Source organism: Furipterus horrens, unplaced genomic scaffold, assembly GCF_987537825.1.
Source record: "Furipterus horrens unplaced genomic scaffold, mFurHor1.1.pri manual_scaffold_6, whole genome shotgun sequence".
NCBI classification, from domain to species: Eukaryota; Metazoa; Chordata; class Mammalia; order Chiroptera; family Furipteridae; genus Furipterus; species Furipterus horrens.
The window spans coordinates 121832813-121851303 of NW_028327176.1; the positions used below are offsets into that span (position 1 = coordinate 121832813).

General features: G+C 38.0%; 1 protein-coding gene across 2 annotated transcripts in view; it reads right to left on the minus strand.

The window, feature by feature from the left end:
* The window catches only part of FILIP1 (filamin A interacting protein 1), a 208007-nt gene extending 189828 nt beyond the window's left edge, over positions 1 to 18179 (minus strand). The window contains exon 1 of one of the 2 annotated variants that reach the window (XM_090282675.1): positions 17628 to 18179. The gene's annotated coding sequence lies outside the window, so the exon portion shown is untranslated. The remainder of the gene's footprint in view (positions 1 to 17627) is intronic. The other variant, XM_090282674.1, reaches the window with a different exon arrangement.
* Positions 18180 to 18491: the final 312 nt, after the last annotated feature.

Consider the following 18491-nt stretch of genomic DNA (forward strand, 5'->3'; position numbering starts at 1 on the left):
GTTAGAGAGCAGAGATAGTGTAATATTAACGACTGTATTCCAATCCCTAGTTCAGTGTCTGACACATATGGATCTCTATACATATTTAGTGAATGGGTCAATGCTGCAGGAAGGACACAAAGAGCCCTAGCCCAGTACAATGGGATTTAGCATCATCTCAGCTATTTTGACATTGCATTAAATTTTGACATCCACTCAGAATGTCTAAAGCTGCTCTCCCTCCAGAACTATCTTGTCTCTGAATTTGACCTCCCAGCTCTCCTCCCTGGTCCTGCTGACTGGCTTGCCCAAATGCTGACTCCCTGCCAGTGTCAAAACAAAGCCATACTCCACCTGCCTGGCAAGGTACTCCAGAACCTCATGTTAGATTCTCAGATGTCAGCTGCTAACTTGGATCACTCTTTGACATCTAATGCCATATTATTTGGATCCTGTGTTCTACCTGTTTGCAGTTCAAGACCAGTCAAGCCTTTCAACCAGCTACATAAATGGGCCTTGATTAATTGAGGCCCAGCACGTTCTTCAAGATGAGCAGAGTAGGTGTATCTCACTCAATAAACCATTGTTTCCACGCAGCTCAAATCCCTTCAAATCTTCACACAGTAGTAGAAGTCCAATTACTATGAAAATGCCCAGGAACAGAAATTGATACAATAATCCAGATGTAAATCAAATTATAGGATTTTAATCATACATTCACACTATGTGGAAGAACTAGTTTTTTCCTCTAATCTCACTCTCAAAAGGACAAGATTCTTTACTTTCTGAGAAACCACAAGTCACTTTCATCTGGTTTCCCCCCTTGTCCTCTCCTCTGTTTGAGCTCAGCACTTCACATGCTCATTTTGGTGAGATTCCATTATCATACATCACCAGGAACACATGTGCTCTACTGGGACTTGATTCCCTGGAAGATGTGAATGGTGATGTAAATAACAGCATCATTGGAATTTGGAAGAATTGATGCAGGAAAGAAAGTGAAAAAAGGCAAAATCAAGCAACTATTATCAATATTTCCTTTGGGGGTAATGTGGGTAGTATTGATGCTGATAGGGAATGTCAATGGTATCCATCAGCTGGAGCTGTCAGCAGAAACATTAATTAAATGACAGCTGTTGCTTTGCACTTGTAGAGGAGTGGAACAATCCAAACTCCAAAATATATTGCTGAGAATGAGAACATTTCCAGCTAATAAACTACAATAAGAGCCTGGATGTGTTCTTGTCATGAGTTTTGTGGTACATGAGTGAAAAGAGTGCAATTAAGCTTGTGTCAATAGTTATGTTTTATACCACTGCATTTAAAGTAAGAGTTCTAGCCCTGGCTAGTGTGCTCAGTGGATTGAGTGCCAGCCTGTGAACCAAAGGGTTGCTGGTTTAATTCTCAGTTAGGACACATGCCTGGGTTGCGGCCAGGTCTCCAACTGAGGATGTGGGGGAGGCAACCACACATTGCTATTTCTTTCCCTCTCTTTCTCCCTCCCTTTGACTCTCTCTAAAAATAAATAAATAAAATCTTTTAAAGTAAGAGTTCTAGTCTGCTGTTGGAAATACATATATATCATGTCAATCATAGCTACAGAGTCCAGCTTCCTTGTATAATTTGGTTATTCTCTGATTCTCTAATGAACATTTAAAATGTTTGTTGATTTTTAATTTGTATTGTTATAAAAGCAATATGTAACCATTGAAGGTTTAAAGAATACTGAGATGCAGAGAAATAATCACTCATGTTCACTGATTGTTATTCCCATATTTATTTTTAAAATTATGTTCAGTTGAATCAATGGAAACCAGTTAATAATGTTTACTTTCTCAATTCCAGGACATTCAATGGATGCGATATAACAAACACTTACTGAGCATCTGTTCAGTGCACTGTGATTTTAAAAATAGTCCCAAGCCATACCTGAATCTATTTATCATGTTAAATTCTTAATGTACATGTAAGTGTTTACTATAGAATAATTATAATAATCTCTCACTTTTTGTTTAGTTTCTATTGCTTAGAAAAATCTGTGCAGCTTCCAGCCAAATGGAGGCCCGGAGAGACACACTGTGTCTCCTACCACAACTAAGAAGAAATACAACTACACCTCAAAACTAGAGATAACCAGAAGTTCCAGAAAACTGAGCTGCATGAAAGTCCAACAAAGAGAAATAAAGAAGAAACACTCATCCAGGCAGGTAGGAGGGGCAGAGCTAGGGCAGAGAGGACGCGGTGTGCTGGTAGCAGCAGCAGCGGCAGTGGCAGGCCAGTGGAAAGCAAGGACACACATTTTAAAAAGTAGGGAGGGACACCTGGGGAGTGCTCATAGCACCAGACCAGGACTCACAGCTCACAGTCCCAGCACTGGGGAAAATAAACCCTCATTGCTTCTGACTGTGCAAACCAGTGGGGGTTAGGGCAGAGGAGGAAACCGCCAGTCTCTCAGTAGAGTCCACTTGTTTAAAAGGCCCCCATGGTCCTAGAAAATCCGCAGACCCACCCAATCTGGGAACAGCGGCCAGGGCAACAGCTAGAGAGGTGCCAGACCCATACAGAAGTGGGAGAGGTGTCCAGAAAAGGCGTAAGTGCTGAGCAAGCAGCATTGTTCCCTCTCAGACCCCTCCCTCACATACACTGACACAGTGTGGTGAAACGAGTCGCCCTGTACTGATGAATACCTAAGGTTCTGCCCCTTCAACATAACAAGTGTGACAACTCTACCTAACGCACAGAGACAAACAAACTTAGGAGTTTGTCAAGATGAGACAGAGAAATATGGCCCAAAAGAGGGAATGGATCAAGGTTCCAGTGGGAGAACTAAATGAGGAGACAGCCAACCTAACAAATGAGGAAAGACCCAACCTAACAAACACAGAGTTCAAAACACTGGTGATAAAGATGCTCACAGGCTTGACAGATATGCTTAAGCATGGCAAACACGTAAGGAAAGAAGCGAAGGCTATGCTAAATGAAACAAAGGAAAATCCACACAAAACCAATACTGACGGGAAGGAAACCAGGGTTCAAATCAATGATTTGGACCATAAGGAAGAAAAAAACAGCCAGTACAGACGGGGGAAATAAGAATTTAAAAAAATGAGGAGAGGCTTAGGACCCTCTGGAACAACTTTAAACATGTTAACATCTGAATCATAGGGGTGCCAGAAGGAGAAAAGGAAGAGCAAGAAATTGAAAGCTTATGTGAAAAAATAATAAAGGAAAACTCCCCAAATTTGACAAAGGGAATAGGCATACAAGTCCAGGAAGCACAGAGAGCCCCAAACAAGCTAAACCCAAAAAGGACCACACCAAGACACATTATAATTAAAAAGCAAAAGATTAAAGATTAAAGAGAAAATCTTAAAAGCAGCAAGAGAAAAGCAGAGAGTTATCTACAAAGGGGTGCCTATAAGACAATCGGCTGATTTCTCAAAAGAAACTTTACAGGCAAGAAGGGACTGGCAAGATGTATTCAAGATGATGAAAGGCAAAGAGCTACAATAAAGATTACTCTATCCAGCAAAGCTATCATTTCGGATGGAAGGGCAGATAAAGTGCTTCCCAGACAAGGTAAAGCTAAAGGATTTCATCATCACCAAGCCATTATTATATGAAATGTTAAATGGACTTATTTAAGTAAAAGAAGATCAACACTAGGAGCATTAAAATGACAACAAACTCACAACTATCAACAACTATATTTAAAATAAAAAATAATAAAAATATCTTCTGGCCCAGATGGAAGCGTAGACAGACATGCTGCATCTCCCTCCACAACTAAGAAGGAATACAACTACCTCAAAACTATAAACAACCAGAAGTTCCAGAAAATCAAACTGCCTGGAAGTCCAACAAACAAAGATATAAGGAAGAAATACTCATCCAGCCTTGGCTGGTGTGGCTCAGTGGACTGAGTACTGACCTGTGAACCAAAGGGTCACTGGTTCGATTCCTAGTCAGGGCACATGCCTGAGTGGTGGGCCAGGCCCCCAATTGGAGGTGTGCAAGAAGCAACCAATTGATTTATCTATCGATTACATAGATATTTCTTTCCCTCTCTTTCTTTCTCCCTCCCTCTCTCTCTAAAAATAAAAAAATAAATCTTAAAAAAAAAAAAAAGAAAAGAAATACTCATCCAGAGGTAGGAGGGACGTGGTGTGGTGGTGGCAATAGCAGGTGGGAAGAAAGCACAGTCACATGTTTTAAAAAGTAGAGAGGGACACCTGGGGAGCGTTCCCAGCTCCCGACCAGACCACACAGCTCATGGTCCCAGCACTGGGAAAAAAATCAAGCCTCATTGCTTCTGACTATGCAAACCAGTGGGGGTTGGGGTGGCGGGATAAACTGCCAGTCTCTCAGCAGAATCCACTTTTTTAAAGGGTCCCCATGATCCTAGAAATCCACAGACCCACCCACCCTGGGAACAGCCAGGGCAACTACTAGAGAGGCGCCAGTCCCATACAGAAGTGGGAGAAGTGCCTGGAAAAGGGGTGAATGCTGAGCAAGTGGCATTGTTCCCTCTCGGACCCTCTCCCACATACAGTGCCACAATGTGGTGAAATGGGTCGCCCTGTACTGATGAACACCTAAGACTCTGCCCCTTACAACGTAACAGGTGCAAGAGCTCTACCTAAGACACAGAGGCAAACAATCACAGGAGCCTGTCAAGTTAAGGAGACAGAAAAGTATGGCCCAAAAGGGGAAATGGATCAAGGTTCCAGTGGGAGAACTAAGTGATGAGGAGATAGCCAACCTAACAGATCCAGAATTCAAAACACTGGTGATAAAGATGCTCACAGGCTTGATAGATATCCTTAAGTATGGCAAATGTATGAGAGAAAAAGTGAAAGCTATGCTAAATGAAATGAAGGAAAATCCATACAAAACCAGTGGTGAAAGGAAGGAAAGTGGGGGTCAAATCAATGACTTTGAACATAAGGAAGAAAAAAGCAGTCAACCAGTACAGAATGAAGAAACAAAAATTGAAAAAAATGAAGAGAGACTTATGAACCTCCAACACAACTTTAAATGTGCAAACATCCAAACCATAGGGGTGCCAGAAGGAGAAGAGGAAGAGCAAGAAATTGAAAAGTTGTGTGAGAAAATAAGGAAGGGAAACTCCCCAAATTTGGTGAAAGATATAGACATAGAAATCCAGGAAGCACAGAGAGTCCCAAACAATCTAGACCCAAAAAGGATCACACCAAGACACATCATAATTAAAATGCAAAAGGTTCAAGATAAAGAGAGAATCTTAAAAGCAGCAAGAGAAAAGCAGAGAGCTGCCAACAAAAGGGTGCCTATATGACTTTCATCTGATTTCTCAAAAAATCTTTGCAGGCAAGAAGGGACTGGCAAGCAGTATTCAAGCTGATGAAGAGTAAGGACCTACAACCAAGATTACTCTATCCAGCAAATCTATCATTTAGAATGGAAGGGCAGATAAACTGCTTCCCAGAGAAGTTAAAGTTTAAGGAACTCATCATCACCAAACTATTATTATATGAAATGTCAAAGGGGCTTACTTAAGAAAACGAAGATCAATATTATGAACATTAAAATGACAACAAACTCACAACTATCAACAACTGAATCTAAATAATAAAAACAAAATCCAACTAAGCAAACCAGAATAGGAACAGAATCATAGACATGGGGATCATTTGGGGGTTATCAGCTGGGAGGGGGAAGAGGGAGAAATGGGGAGATGGTGCAGAGATTAAGAAGCACAATTGGTTGGTACAAAATAGACATAGGGAGCTTATAAATAATATAGGAAAGGGTGAAGCCAAAGAACTTATATGCACACCCCATGGACATGAACTAAGGAGGGTGGGATTGCTGGAGGGAAGGAGGGTACTGGGCAGAGGGGAGCAAAGGGAGAAAAATTGTAGTACTGTAACAACATAATCAATAAAATATACTTAAAAATAATAATAAAAATAAAAACAAAATCCAACTAAGCAAACCAGAATATCCAACTAAGCAAATCAGAACAGGAATAGAATCATAGGTATGAGGATCATTTGGAGGGTTATCAGCTAGAAGGGGAAAGGGGGAGAAATGGAGATATGGTAGAGGGATTAAGAAGCATAATTGGTTAGTACAAAATAGACAGAGGGCAGTTAAGAATAATAGAGGAAAGAGTGAAACCAAAGAACTTACAGGCACAACCTGTGGACATAAACTAAGGAGGGTGAGATTGCTAGAGGGAAGGGGGTACTGGGCAGAGGGGAGCAGAGGGGGAAAAAATTGGGACTACTGTAACAACATAATCAATAAAATACACTTTTAAAAAATCTGTGCTACAGTATTTGCCATTGGTGATTTTCACTTGGTAAAGTTCATTTAACCAGACAATGCACATAGATTTTCCCCTAGTTGTGAAAAAGCCTGTTCTGTAGAACTTCAAATTCACAGAATGAATTCAAAAATTAATTCTATAGATGCTACTGAAAAATGTGGACTTTAACAGGTCTTAAGAGTATATAGACCTTCTGGCCTGTCAGTTTCCTGGGACAGATGACTTGTTTCCAACACACCTGTTGCTATAGGAGAAGCAAAGTGATTAATCCCTTCCTGTTGTTGCTAACATTATGAAAGTTAGGGCTTGGTATGAAAGTCCAGAGAGGGGAATCCAAGGGAAAATATGAACCCAGGCAAATTCACAAGACTACAGGAAAAGCCAAGGTCTGAACAGGAGAGTAGAGTTTCCAGTTAGAATTACCATGGAAAGGTAAAAAGTAAGGCAGAAAATATTATATAGGTCCACAAGGAAAAGGAAAGACAGGACATAAGAAACAAAGTTACAAGGCTTTGGTGTTTGTAGCACTTACAGAGGCAACCAAATTGATCTCTCTCTCTCTCTCTCTCTCTCTCTCTCTCTCTCTCTCTCCACCCACCCCTCATCCCCTTCTAAGAAAAAATAAACAAATCCTCAGGTGAGAATTAAAAAAAAAGAAAAGAAAAGAAACAAAGTCAGGGGGAAAAAGAAAGAACTCTGACCAGTCTCTAAGCAAATGAATTGCTTCCAGTGGGCCCACTTATTCAGAACATAGAGAAGTAAAGGACCCAATCTATAGTCAAGCAGATAACTCAGTGGCAGTTCAGAGCACCAAGGTCAGATGCCATAAGACCCCTGATGCTGAAATAGTTGCCATTCAATACCTTATATTCTCAGAGTTGGCTCCAGAACATCAAAGTGATAAAAAGATTAAGTTAACAAATTGAGAGTACAATTGCCTGGACCCAAATCCCAGATCTCCCACCTACTTGTCCTTGGGAGGTGTGGTAGATTAGAATATTTCTTCAGCCTCCTTATCTGTAAAATGTAGAGTATAGGAATATCTGCCTCATGGGGTTGTCTGTACTTAATACACAGAAAACATTCATGAAATATGACCTACTTTGTTGTCTATTATGATCATGTGATAGAAAGGGTAAGAGCCTGAGACTCAGAGACCTTTGTAACTCCACCAAGTGACTTCTACTCTCTCCTCCTACTACTATCTTCTTTAAAATTATGAGACTGCACTAGATAACTGATTCTCAACCATGGATGCACATTAAAATCACACAAAGCTTCTAAAATAGACCAATACTTGGGCACCTACTCAGGCCAAGTTGAATCAGAAGCTCTGTGGCATAGCCCAGGCATCTGATTTTTAAAGCATCCCAGGAAAATCTGATGCACACAAGACTAGATGATCTGAGAGTGCCAAATGAGCTCAGAGATTTCCACCCTCTCAGTTCCCTGATAGGTATGAGTAGCTCTAGGACCAAAACTGTATGATCATCATCAACAGTGTGAGACTCAGAACAGCCATTCCTCCCTGAAATTAGACCAGGTGCAGAGGTGCTAAGAGAACTAGGAGCTCTTACAGAACGTTTTAGATAATCCTTGAATGAATATGATAAACTGTTAATATCTTCCATTTAAGAGGCATTCGCTAATGATTAATGTGGACATTTTTACTAAGTTCTGTTGTGAAGAGAAATTTAGAATAATTGAGTGATGAAAAAAAATACTGCCAGAAGCCACCAGTCAAGCCCTTTGTCTCCAAAAGATATAACTAATTCTTTCCCTTCTTTGGCACTGTTACATCTTTCTACAAAAAGACAAGAGAGGACAAATAAGAGATTATTTGATTTAAGAAAATCAGGAGAGATCATGTAAAAGAAACAGAGGGCCTTGATGAAATGTAATACATCACTACCTTTATTTTGGATTAAATAGGTCTATGCCACAGAGCAAAGAGTACATTTGCTTCAGGGAGATGTTTAACCTGTCAGGGAAGTAGTGGTATAAGTCCTGTGCATGGATTAGTAATGAGTGTGTACATGTGTTGGGAGGATTGGGGTATGCTAGTATAGTTGTGACAAGGTACTGTTGTCAATTTATAGAACAGAATTTTCTCAGAGGTTAGAGATTCATTATGTTATGTGTCCACTTCACATAAAAAATTTATCTTCCTGTGATATTCAATCCCACCACCTGAGATATCTGATGCACTGGAAGAGCAGAGTATTTATGGCCACTGGCATAAGAAAAAGCAAAATATTATCTGCTCCATCAAAATGACATTAAAATGGCTCTTTTACTTGGACATTTGCAAAAGTCAAATGCCACTCATGTACATAGAAACTAAAAAATTCCAATTATCCAAATGTCAGGCATTTGGCTTCTTTAAAGGTAACTCTTGGTTAACAAAGATAAAAATAATTAAATAAAATATCAAATAAAATAGTTCATGCAAATGCTCCACAATAACAAACCACTGGCTGAAAGTATCAGGTAATTTTCCTTAAATTATAGCAAGCTCTGTTTGCTTAAACAGTCATTGGGAGCCAATAAGTGCTCTTACATGAAATAAGAGCTTTTTCTCTTTCTTCACTGCCTCCTCCAATCAATATACACATACCATCAAAAGCTACTTCAAGGAATATTGCTCCCAATAGCTGGAATAACTATTTTGTAGGACACCTTGTTGAGCCTACTTAACAAACTGAATGCTTATGACCAAGGCAGAGATCTGCAGAACATTTCAAATGTTATACAATAGAAGGTGTAGTTCTGAGTTGTCAACAGGAACAACAATAGATCAAAACCCCAATGGTATCAAAGGATCTGGCTACAACAGTAGCTTTAATAGCTCATAAATTCAAATGTTCCATGGCATCCTCTCCCAAGGAATCACCTCAGCCATGTGGAAACCAAGAACCACATTGCTCTATCAATAATAGCTGTGGAAGAAGGACTTCTGCAAGACAGTGCCCCAGGGGTTGCTCTTTCTGAGTTGCCCAACTCCACTGGCCACTGAAGCTTCTGGTGCCACCTCAGAACCCTGAAGAAAAGCCCCAGTTGGCTTCTGACCCTGAAGCTCTTTTTTATTTGCTCTTAATGACTCTCTTCATACTGTAAAGGCAGCTGGCACCCTGCAGTGTCACATTCTATGCCTTTCATTAAAACATATCAGTCATCTAGGTGGAGATCTTCCTTCAATGCCTGTCTATATTACATGAAAGTGGTTGAAAATATGGGCTAAATAAGGTCAAGTTGCCTGAGTCTGAATTTCAAATCTACCATTGGGCAGTAACCATTAATAAGACTCGTTTTTCTAATCCATAAAACAGAGATAAAAATAGTGTCTCATAGTTTTGTTATGAGAAGTAAATAAAATCATCCATGTAAAGTGCTTGGCACAATGCCTAGTACAGAATAATCTCCAGCATATGCTAGCCGTTACTATCATTTATATATACTAAATAATTACATATAACTACATAATACATATATTATGTAGATAGTATATATTATGTGTAGCTATTATTATCATTATGTTATCTATTATATTATTATATAAAAATCAGGAATCAGTTGTCCTGGTCATTAGCAGGAACATTGGTATGCTGGGCAATGATCTATGGAATAAAAAGGATATAGAAGGTGAGGATATGTTACTCAAAGTTCAGGAGCCTCTGAGGAGTGAATTCTACCAAAGCAGCTGGCTTCCTTAAGGACCACAGGAACAACAGGCTGTGTCCAGAGCAGTTGGTTTGGTGGTGTCCAAACCAGAAGATGATATCTATCAAGGCAGCATGTGAAAGTTAAGCTCATGTGCAAGGCCTCTCCCTCTTCCAAATACCAGGCTGTTCTTCAAGCATGTGTCACTTACTAAACTGTTCATGAAACACAAAGAGCCTTGAATACCTCCAGTGTCACATTTCAAGACTTACAGAATAATTAGGAAAAATCTGAGCTGGCAAAACTCTTCCTGGCTCTCCCTGGCAAGCAGACCATCTTTGTTTTCCATTAGTGTGTGTTGTCGTCACAGTAACTGCAAGGCTCCAAATACAGGCCCATGGTGTCATTTCCTCATGTACTTAGGCTGCCACACTGAAATAGCATTATGAACTCAGCAATGCCTCTTCCTTTCCTGTTGTGCTGTGGTACCTCAGTCAAAGAAGCAGGCCCTAAAATGAGTTACTTAAGACGTAAGTATATTAAAGAGATATGAAGAAAAATGAAGTCCATTTATCCCTATTACTGTGTCACCTATGACTCATGTGTGTATGAGACAGTATGTGTATGTGTGCGTGTGTGTGAAAACCTTATTTTTGCAAAGCTCTTTTAGATAAACAAAGCAAGCTGGCAATAACTTGATTATCTTGGTGATGTCAGCAGTCTACTGTTTTCAATCAAATTGTCTTTTGGCTTTAAATCTTTAACAAGTCATTTTTAAACAATGCATTTGACTAACTCTGACATGTTCACTTTATGGCTTTCTTACACCCTTTCCTTACAAAGATAAGCAGAAGTTAACACATTTCTTCAAAGTAACTTGGTAACATTACAGTTGTAATTATTGCAAGACCGAAAAAAAAGACTGTTTTCAAGTGAAGACATATAAGGCCCTTGGCTAGTGAAGCAATAATCATCATTTTCATCTGTTTTGATAAAGGGGGTAGATGGCATCATTTAAACAAGAAAGAAACAGAAAGTCCCTGAACCTTAAAGACTCAAAGTCAGATCACATGAGATAAATTCTGCATTAACTTCGAAAATTCTTTTAGTCTGTCTTTCACAGACCTCAGGAACATATAAATCACTCAATATTATTAACACTGACACCATTTCCCAAAAAGGAAAAGCAACACCAACCTTCTTTTGACTTTTCAGTGCTGCTGTGGCTTAAACAAAGCTCTCAGGGACTGGGGTGCTGGTTAATGTCCTGTTTCTTAGTCTCTCTGCCGGTACTTTCTCAAATTCTGCAATCAGCTGGTTAAGAGCCAACTATAGCTGCTCAACTCATCTTTGACTTTCTCTATTCTCAGTTCTTCCGCAACTCACAGCATAGCCTTTGAAATTAAACTGTCTCAGCTCCTGCCACAGGGAAAGTTGTATTCTGCCTGCGGCTTTTTCCCGCCTCTGAAAGCTAAAGAGTAGGCCTGACCAATTAAGGGGAAAGAACATAATCCAATACATTTTCTTAAGATTCCTATATTTTTGCCCTAGAACTTTCAAAATATATTTTTTAAAGCCAGGGAAATATTTTCCTTTATTTTCTTTCTTTTTCTTCCTTCCTTCCTTCTCTCCTCTTTCTTTCTACAACGAGGTTTTCATTAGAGAATGACAATTATAAAACTCAGTTCTCCTTATCTTTTAGAAACTCATTCTTTCAATTCAGAAAAATAAAGCAAAATGGACAGGTCTAAACAGTAACTATTCTATGTAAGTTTTGTTGGCACTAAAGCTACTAAGAAACTTCTCTGCTTATAAGTGTTTCATATACATGTTAAATTAAATATACAGAATAGTCATCACCCCATAATATGTATACATATATTTATGGTATAACATTTTTTTGCTCATCTTAGAATATACTTTTTTGTCATGTTTAAGAAGAATGAATAGCAAGAATGCATTTCCATTTGGTATGGTTGAAGCTAGTGTGAGATGACCTTTCTTGGTCTTTTTATTTTTATGTTACTAGGTTAGTATAACAAAACAAAACATCTAAGGAAAGAAATAAAAAACAATGAATTTAATAATATATTCCTCCATGGAGGAAGAAGTCTTGTTGCCACACATTACCAAGTGTAGTCAGCTATAAAAGAGACACCCAAGCACTATGTATAAACACACTTTATCTCCAAGTACAAATACAGAAACCATAGAATAGTTTATGCTGTCGGTGATTTCTTAGCCTTTTTAGTAATGATTGTATATGACAGCAGACTGCTGAGTGATAAGGGAGGGTTTGAAATGTAAATCCCATACTAAATTATTGGCTGGCATTCAAACTATGTCTGCTTAGAGTACCCAGAAGCAAAGTATGTCCCAAACAGGATTCTAACTTTAAACAATACATTCTTCTGCTTTTTCTATTAACTTGAGTTCTCAAACTATCTGTATCTAAGAATTTTGTGTGCAACAAAGATTAAATTAAACAGATAATTACATTTACAGTGCGATAATAAAGCAATAATAGCTTAAATTTATTGAAAAGTCAACCAGGCAACTATAAGTTTTATTAATTCATTTAATCTTCAGAACAACTCTATGAGGAATATAGTATTATTACCCTTGCTTTATAGATGAGGAAACTGAGGCACAGAGAGTAATTTTTGTCCAGGGTTATAGTGAGCTAAAATCTGAATCCAGACCTATTATACTAACCTTTCCTGCCCCCTCCTCCATTCCAGTAAGTATGTTCTTGCTGTTATATCTTCAACTCAGATTTAAGAAAACAAAGTGTATCTTACTGGCTATATGTATTAAAAATAATTAATACATAAACAAACTTATGCTGCAGGGTCTTAATGTCATTTTTCTAATAAGCTGTTACCAATCTTTTTTGTCTTAAACATTTCTGCTGAAACAGATCTCAGTCTAAGCTTACCCTCTCATTTCCCATGGTACTGCTTTTCTAAAACCCACATGTGTAGAAAAATAAAATGAGACAAATTAGTGAAAATGTAGATTAAACAAACTGTAAAATCCTATTTCTTAGATCACCTGTTTTGTGAAGAAATAATAATCTTACGAAAAAAAGAAACCACAATTAGCATTAGTTTATAATGTGTATTTTGTCACTAAGTTTTATTTCTAAGGAATAAGTAAAAATTATAACCACAGAGAAACCACTTGCTAAAAGGAATATGTTCAATATTTCACAAATATCATTGGAAAAATCCCATAGTGACTCTTGTTGTACACCCATTTAGAAGAGTAATTTTAACTTCCTTGGCACTTTTAAAATGTAAAGAGAATGCTTTTCTTTTTATAGACACACAAAAAATTGCTTCAATGTCATTATTCATGCTTTATCTCGTATAGTAAGGCTACAGGTTTCATAAGTGATTAAAAATAAAACTGGGAAATGTCCCTTTTTTAAATATCTAGGAGGGAAAAATAGTATGACATGACATTTAAATATTTTAATGCTCAAGGTCAGATTCTAACCCATGACGACCAACAAAGAAAAGGAGGCATCGCCCTGACCAGTGTGGCTCAGGTGGTTGGGCGTCACAAAGTCGCCGATTCATTCCTGGTCAGGGCACACGCCTGGGTTGCAAGTCCAGCGCCCAGGCAGGGAGCATATGAGAGGCAATCGCTTGATGTTCCTCTCTCACATCACTGTTTCTCTCCCTCTGTTTCTCCCTCCCTTCTCCTCTCTCTAGAAGTAAATAAATAAAAAATTTAAAAAGAGCCATAAATGAAATGAATAATACCAAAAGTAACTATAAATGGCATCTGGTACTAAGAGATAATAAAAGTATGTGCATTATAGTATTTAAAGGTCTAAGTACATACACAGAGCATGCATGTACATATATAGTCCTTATATAGTCCCCTTTGTATTTCATTCTCCAGAGGTACATCGCCTCCGCCATCAGATACATGAGCATAGTTACTATCACTTGGAATTTTTCTGGGCACAGGAAAGCCATGGAGACTTTAAATTTTTTTTAGATAAAAAGCTATTAGCCATAATTACAGTTTCTTTTCTTGATTTTATACTTATCTATATTTTCTTACATACTCATCATCAGAAATCTAGAGCCAAAAATGTTAATAAAGCATCTACAATGTGCACGGGGCTGAAAAGCTTCAAAGCCAGGTGATGCTTAGGATAATACTTTGTACCTAATCATCTTCATAAAATTGTTCAGAATTTAAAGAGGCAAACCCTGCTAAGTACCCTAACTCTAACAGAACACCCAACTTTCTAAACTAAGAAGAAATTGCTTCTAAAAGGCATTAGTCCTGAAAATCATTGTGAAAGTGGGAGACACTGACCTGGGTTTTAAAAAGTGAACAAGGTCTCTACAGGAAAATGGATGAAAGGTGTTCCAGGCACAGAGAATGAAATGGGAAGGCATAGAGCACTGAAAATGTGCACTGTATATGTGTTTGAAGAATGGCCCACAATCTGAAATATCTGAAGCAAAGAGACGGAGTCTTGTTGTTGAATAATGGGAGCTGAGACTAGAAAAGTTAAGTACGTGGCAGATGGTGGAAGGTTTTCAAAATACCCAGCCTAGGTGTTTGGCAGCAACAATGAGTCCGAGAAGACAACTGGAGTAAAAGAAAAGCACAGCAACACTTTAGGAAAATTAACCCCATAGTCATGAGCAAGATGGTTGGATGGCAATGAAAGATGGAAGGAGAGCACTAGTGTTACATTCCAGACTGAGAATGAAGGGACTAAGCATTAGTGTAGTGGGAGACATGGTAATGGATCTGATAGTTCTTATGGTAAAGGGGAAAAGGAGGATTCCAAAATAACACAGAAATGTGAACTTGAGAGAATAAGAGAACAGAATCTTTATGGGTCATGGAGAATTTGATTGTTTATATACTGGAGGAAAGTACATGGTATAACATGAGCTACTTCTGATTCTTAAGAGTAGACTTACAGCATAAAGATAATTCTCAAAATTTCAGTCATCAGGAAACATGGCTTTCACTCAGGTCCAAATTCTGCATTCAGCTATCTACACACTATCCCATGGACTCCAAAATAAATTACATGCTTAGAACTAATGGTAGATTAGTTGATACATCTGATAAGGGGTTAATACCAAAAATTTATAAAGAATTTACAAAACTCAACTTCAAAAAAAAATCTAATTTAAAAATGGGCAAAGGACCTGAATAGACACTTCTCCAAAGAGGACATACAAATGGCCAATAGACATATGAAAAGACGCTCAACATTATTAATCATCAGAGAAATGCAAGTTAAAACCACAATGAGATATCACCTCACACCTGTCAGAATGGCTATCATCAATAAATCAATAAACAAGCGTTGGTGAGGATGTGGAGAAAGGGGAACCCTTTTGCGCTGTTGGTGGGAATGCAGACTGGTGCAGCCATTGTGGAAAGCAATATGTAGATACCTCAAAAGGTTAAAAATGAAACTGCATTATGACCCAATGATCCCATTTCTGGGAATATATCCAAAGAAACCCAAAACACGAATTCCAAAGAATATATGCACCCCTATGTTCATTGCAATGTTATTTACAATAGCCAAGATTTGGAAGCAGCACAAGTGCCCATAAGTAGATGAGTGGATGAAAAAGCTGTAGTACATTTACACAATGGACATACTACTTGGCCATAAAAAATAAGGAGGTCTTATCTTTTGTGACAGCATGGATGGACCTGGAGAACATTATGCCAAGTGAAATTAGCCAGTCAGAGAAAAAGAAGTACCATATGATTTCACTCATATGTAAAATTTAATGGACAAAATAAACTAACTAAATAGAAACAGACTCACAGATAGAGAACAGACTGACAGCTGTCAGGGGAGAAGAAGGTTGTGGGGCTGGGTGACAAAGGTGAAGGAATTAAGCAAACAAACAAACAAACAAACAAAAAAAATACTTCATACACACAGACAACAGTATGTGATTACCAGAGGGAAAAGAGGGGAGGAGAGGTAGAAGACAGTAAGCGGGGGATACATGATGATGGAAGGAGTCTTGACTTGGGGTGGTGAACACACAAACACACAATACAATATACAGATAATGTACTATAGAATTGCACACCTGAAATTCATATAATTTAATTAACCAATGTCACCCCAATAAATGCAATAAAAATTTTCTTTAATAAAATAAAATGACATCTCAAGAACTGACTTGAAACTTCCCCAATCTTAAACTGCCTTGCATCAGAGAATTCTTTTTAAAAATAGATTTTGGCCTTACATGTACATTTGTAAGCCAACAATGTGACCCTCCTGAGATAAAAACAAGAAAAATGTAAAGCATTTCTTTCTGACTTTTCAAAACTCAAAAAGAAGATACTTTGTCTCCACTGAGGCACCAGGAGTTTCATTCTCTGTTACCCAAGGTTACCCAAGTACATTTTACACTATTACTTATATACATTCATTATCTATAATTAGCTTCATTCACTTTTTAAAGAAATCATATGACCAGAATTATGAAACATAATATATACTAGGTACTAAATGTGTGTGATAAGCTTTAATTTTTCTTAAAATAGGACTATCTGAAAAAGTTGATACCTTCTTATTTATCAACAAACAATGTGTTCAAAACTGATCTTGGGTACATTTCTTTCTTTAAATTGACAAATAGACTCACCTCTATTTTCTTTGATATTATCCTTATATTAGAATATTCATTCAAATTATCACGTTCACTTAAAGGAACAAACTTCTTATATAAATCCAACACAACTATAGACACCAGATGTCAACAATAACCGTATCACCAACATACAGACAATTTTTGTCAGATTCAATGTGAAGTTTATCAGTCTAAGCAATTCTGAGAAAAGTATATGGCAATTCATGGAAGGGGAGAGAATATACTAACAGATGCTTTCATTTGTATAGTAAACACACTATACATGCATACATACAACTTAAGAAATTTTTCGAATAAAGTCAATTTTAGTTTTAAAAATCAGAATGTTTTATCTATATACAAGCAATTACCCAATTTCTTAAAATGCAAAATAATATTCTCCTGAGTAGTTTGTATTCAACAACTGCACAAGTAGTGATTTAATACCAGGCATATTTTGTGCCTCGTTAGAAGCATTGGTGTGGCTATAATGTAACGAGGTCAGACTGTCACAAGGTGTACCAGTGTAATCAGAGAATCAGGCAAAGGGAAAAGCAGATAGCAGCAAGTCAAAAGTACAGCAATACAAACAGCATGTAGGACTTTCCTCCCATTTACCACACAAGTCGCTCAGCTAGTTTCAATAAATGAGTTATTTTGCTTCCTGGGAAAGTATCCCTTCCATTGGTTAGCCATCCTAACTGTGAAAGGAGCTGTGAAATCGTCCTTTGTCATATTTCTGTTACCTGCGGAAGAATGATACCTTGGCAGAAACATTTTGATGATTATTAACACACCATACTCTTTGTGTTTAAAAAGCAATCAGTTATAATTCTGAGAAAGACATGATGTTTCTGGTTTTCTAAAAATAATTCACAATGATTATCATAATTCCTAAATGTGTTATCACGTAGTGGAACAGTAAGAATCAAAGGAAACAGACAGCACAGAACTGGAGAGAACTCTTCTCATGAGAGCAGATATTTCTTAAAAGAGTAAGTAACTATTTATTTTGCTCTTACCTGATGGCAGCTCGTTTAACCAAGGGTATGTCCTTTATGCAGGTAGTTTATCCTTTGAAGAACCAGTGGCTTTCCCACAGCCCAAGAGAGACTGGAGCCCTGGAAAACTATCCAGCCCAAAAGAATACAGAGGAAAAAGCTTTTCCCACTCTCTTTCCCAGGACTAGCCAATAGCTGAAGTCATGCAGGAAACTGAGTAGAGAAAAGGGGAAGGCAGCTTCTTCTCCCTGAAATCCCGATCAGCAGGAATTGGAGGCTGTTGTATATCTCCCACCCAGACTTTTGTTTAAAAGTTTTTTCAACTGTTGCTAGGTGTTGTTGGGTTCTGAGATTAAGTTTCTCGTCTTCGGCTCCCTTCACAACACCGTCAGAGCAATGACTTTGTTGAGGAGCTGGCTTGCGCGTGCTATATTTAACCAGTGTTCTCAGCAAGTCAAGCCTGTCAACAGCTGAGAAGTTTGGAGCCGGCTTTACTCAGTTCCTCGGCAGCTGGGTTATCGGTGGATATAGCTCTGCTCGCCCTGTAAAAGATTGCGGGGAAACCGGCAGTCCCTTTTAAGGACTTCTGCTCATTACACAGAGGTAATTATTATTTGGAGCTCTTAAATACAGATTGTGATACCAGGACTTGGGTTTTTAAATCTGAAAAGAATCAAACAGCAGCAGTTGTTTGGAGCAGATCATTTTACCAATACAATGTTTTCTCAATTAAGCTTTCTTAGAGAAATGTTCTTAAATTTAAAAAAAAAATAAAAAAGGTTTTTATGTAAAAAGTGTATCACAACTGTTGGAAAAATTCACAGTAAGAGATTACTTACAGTTTTTTATATTGATATGTTTTATTTTAGCTGGATGACTTACCCA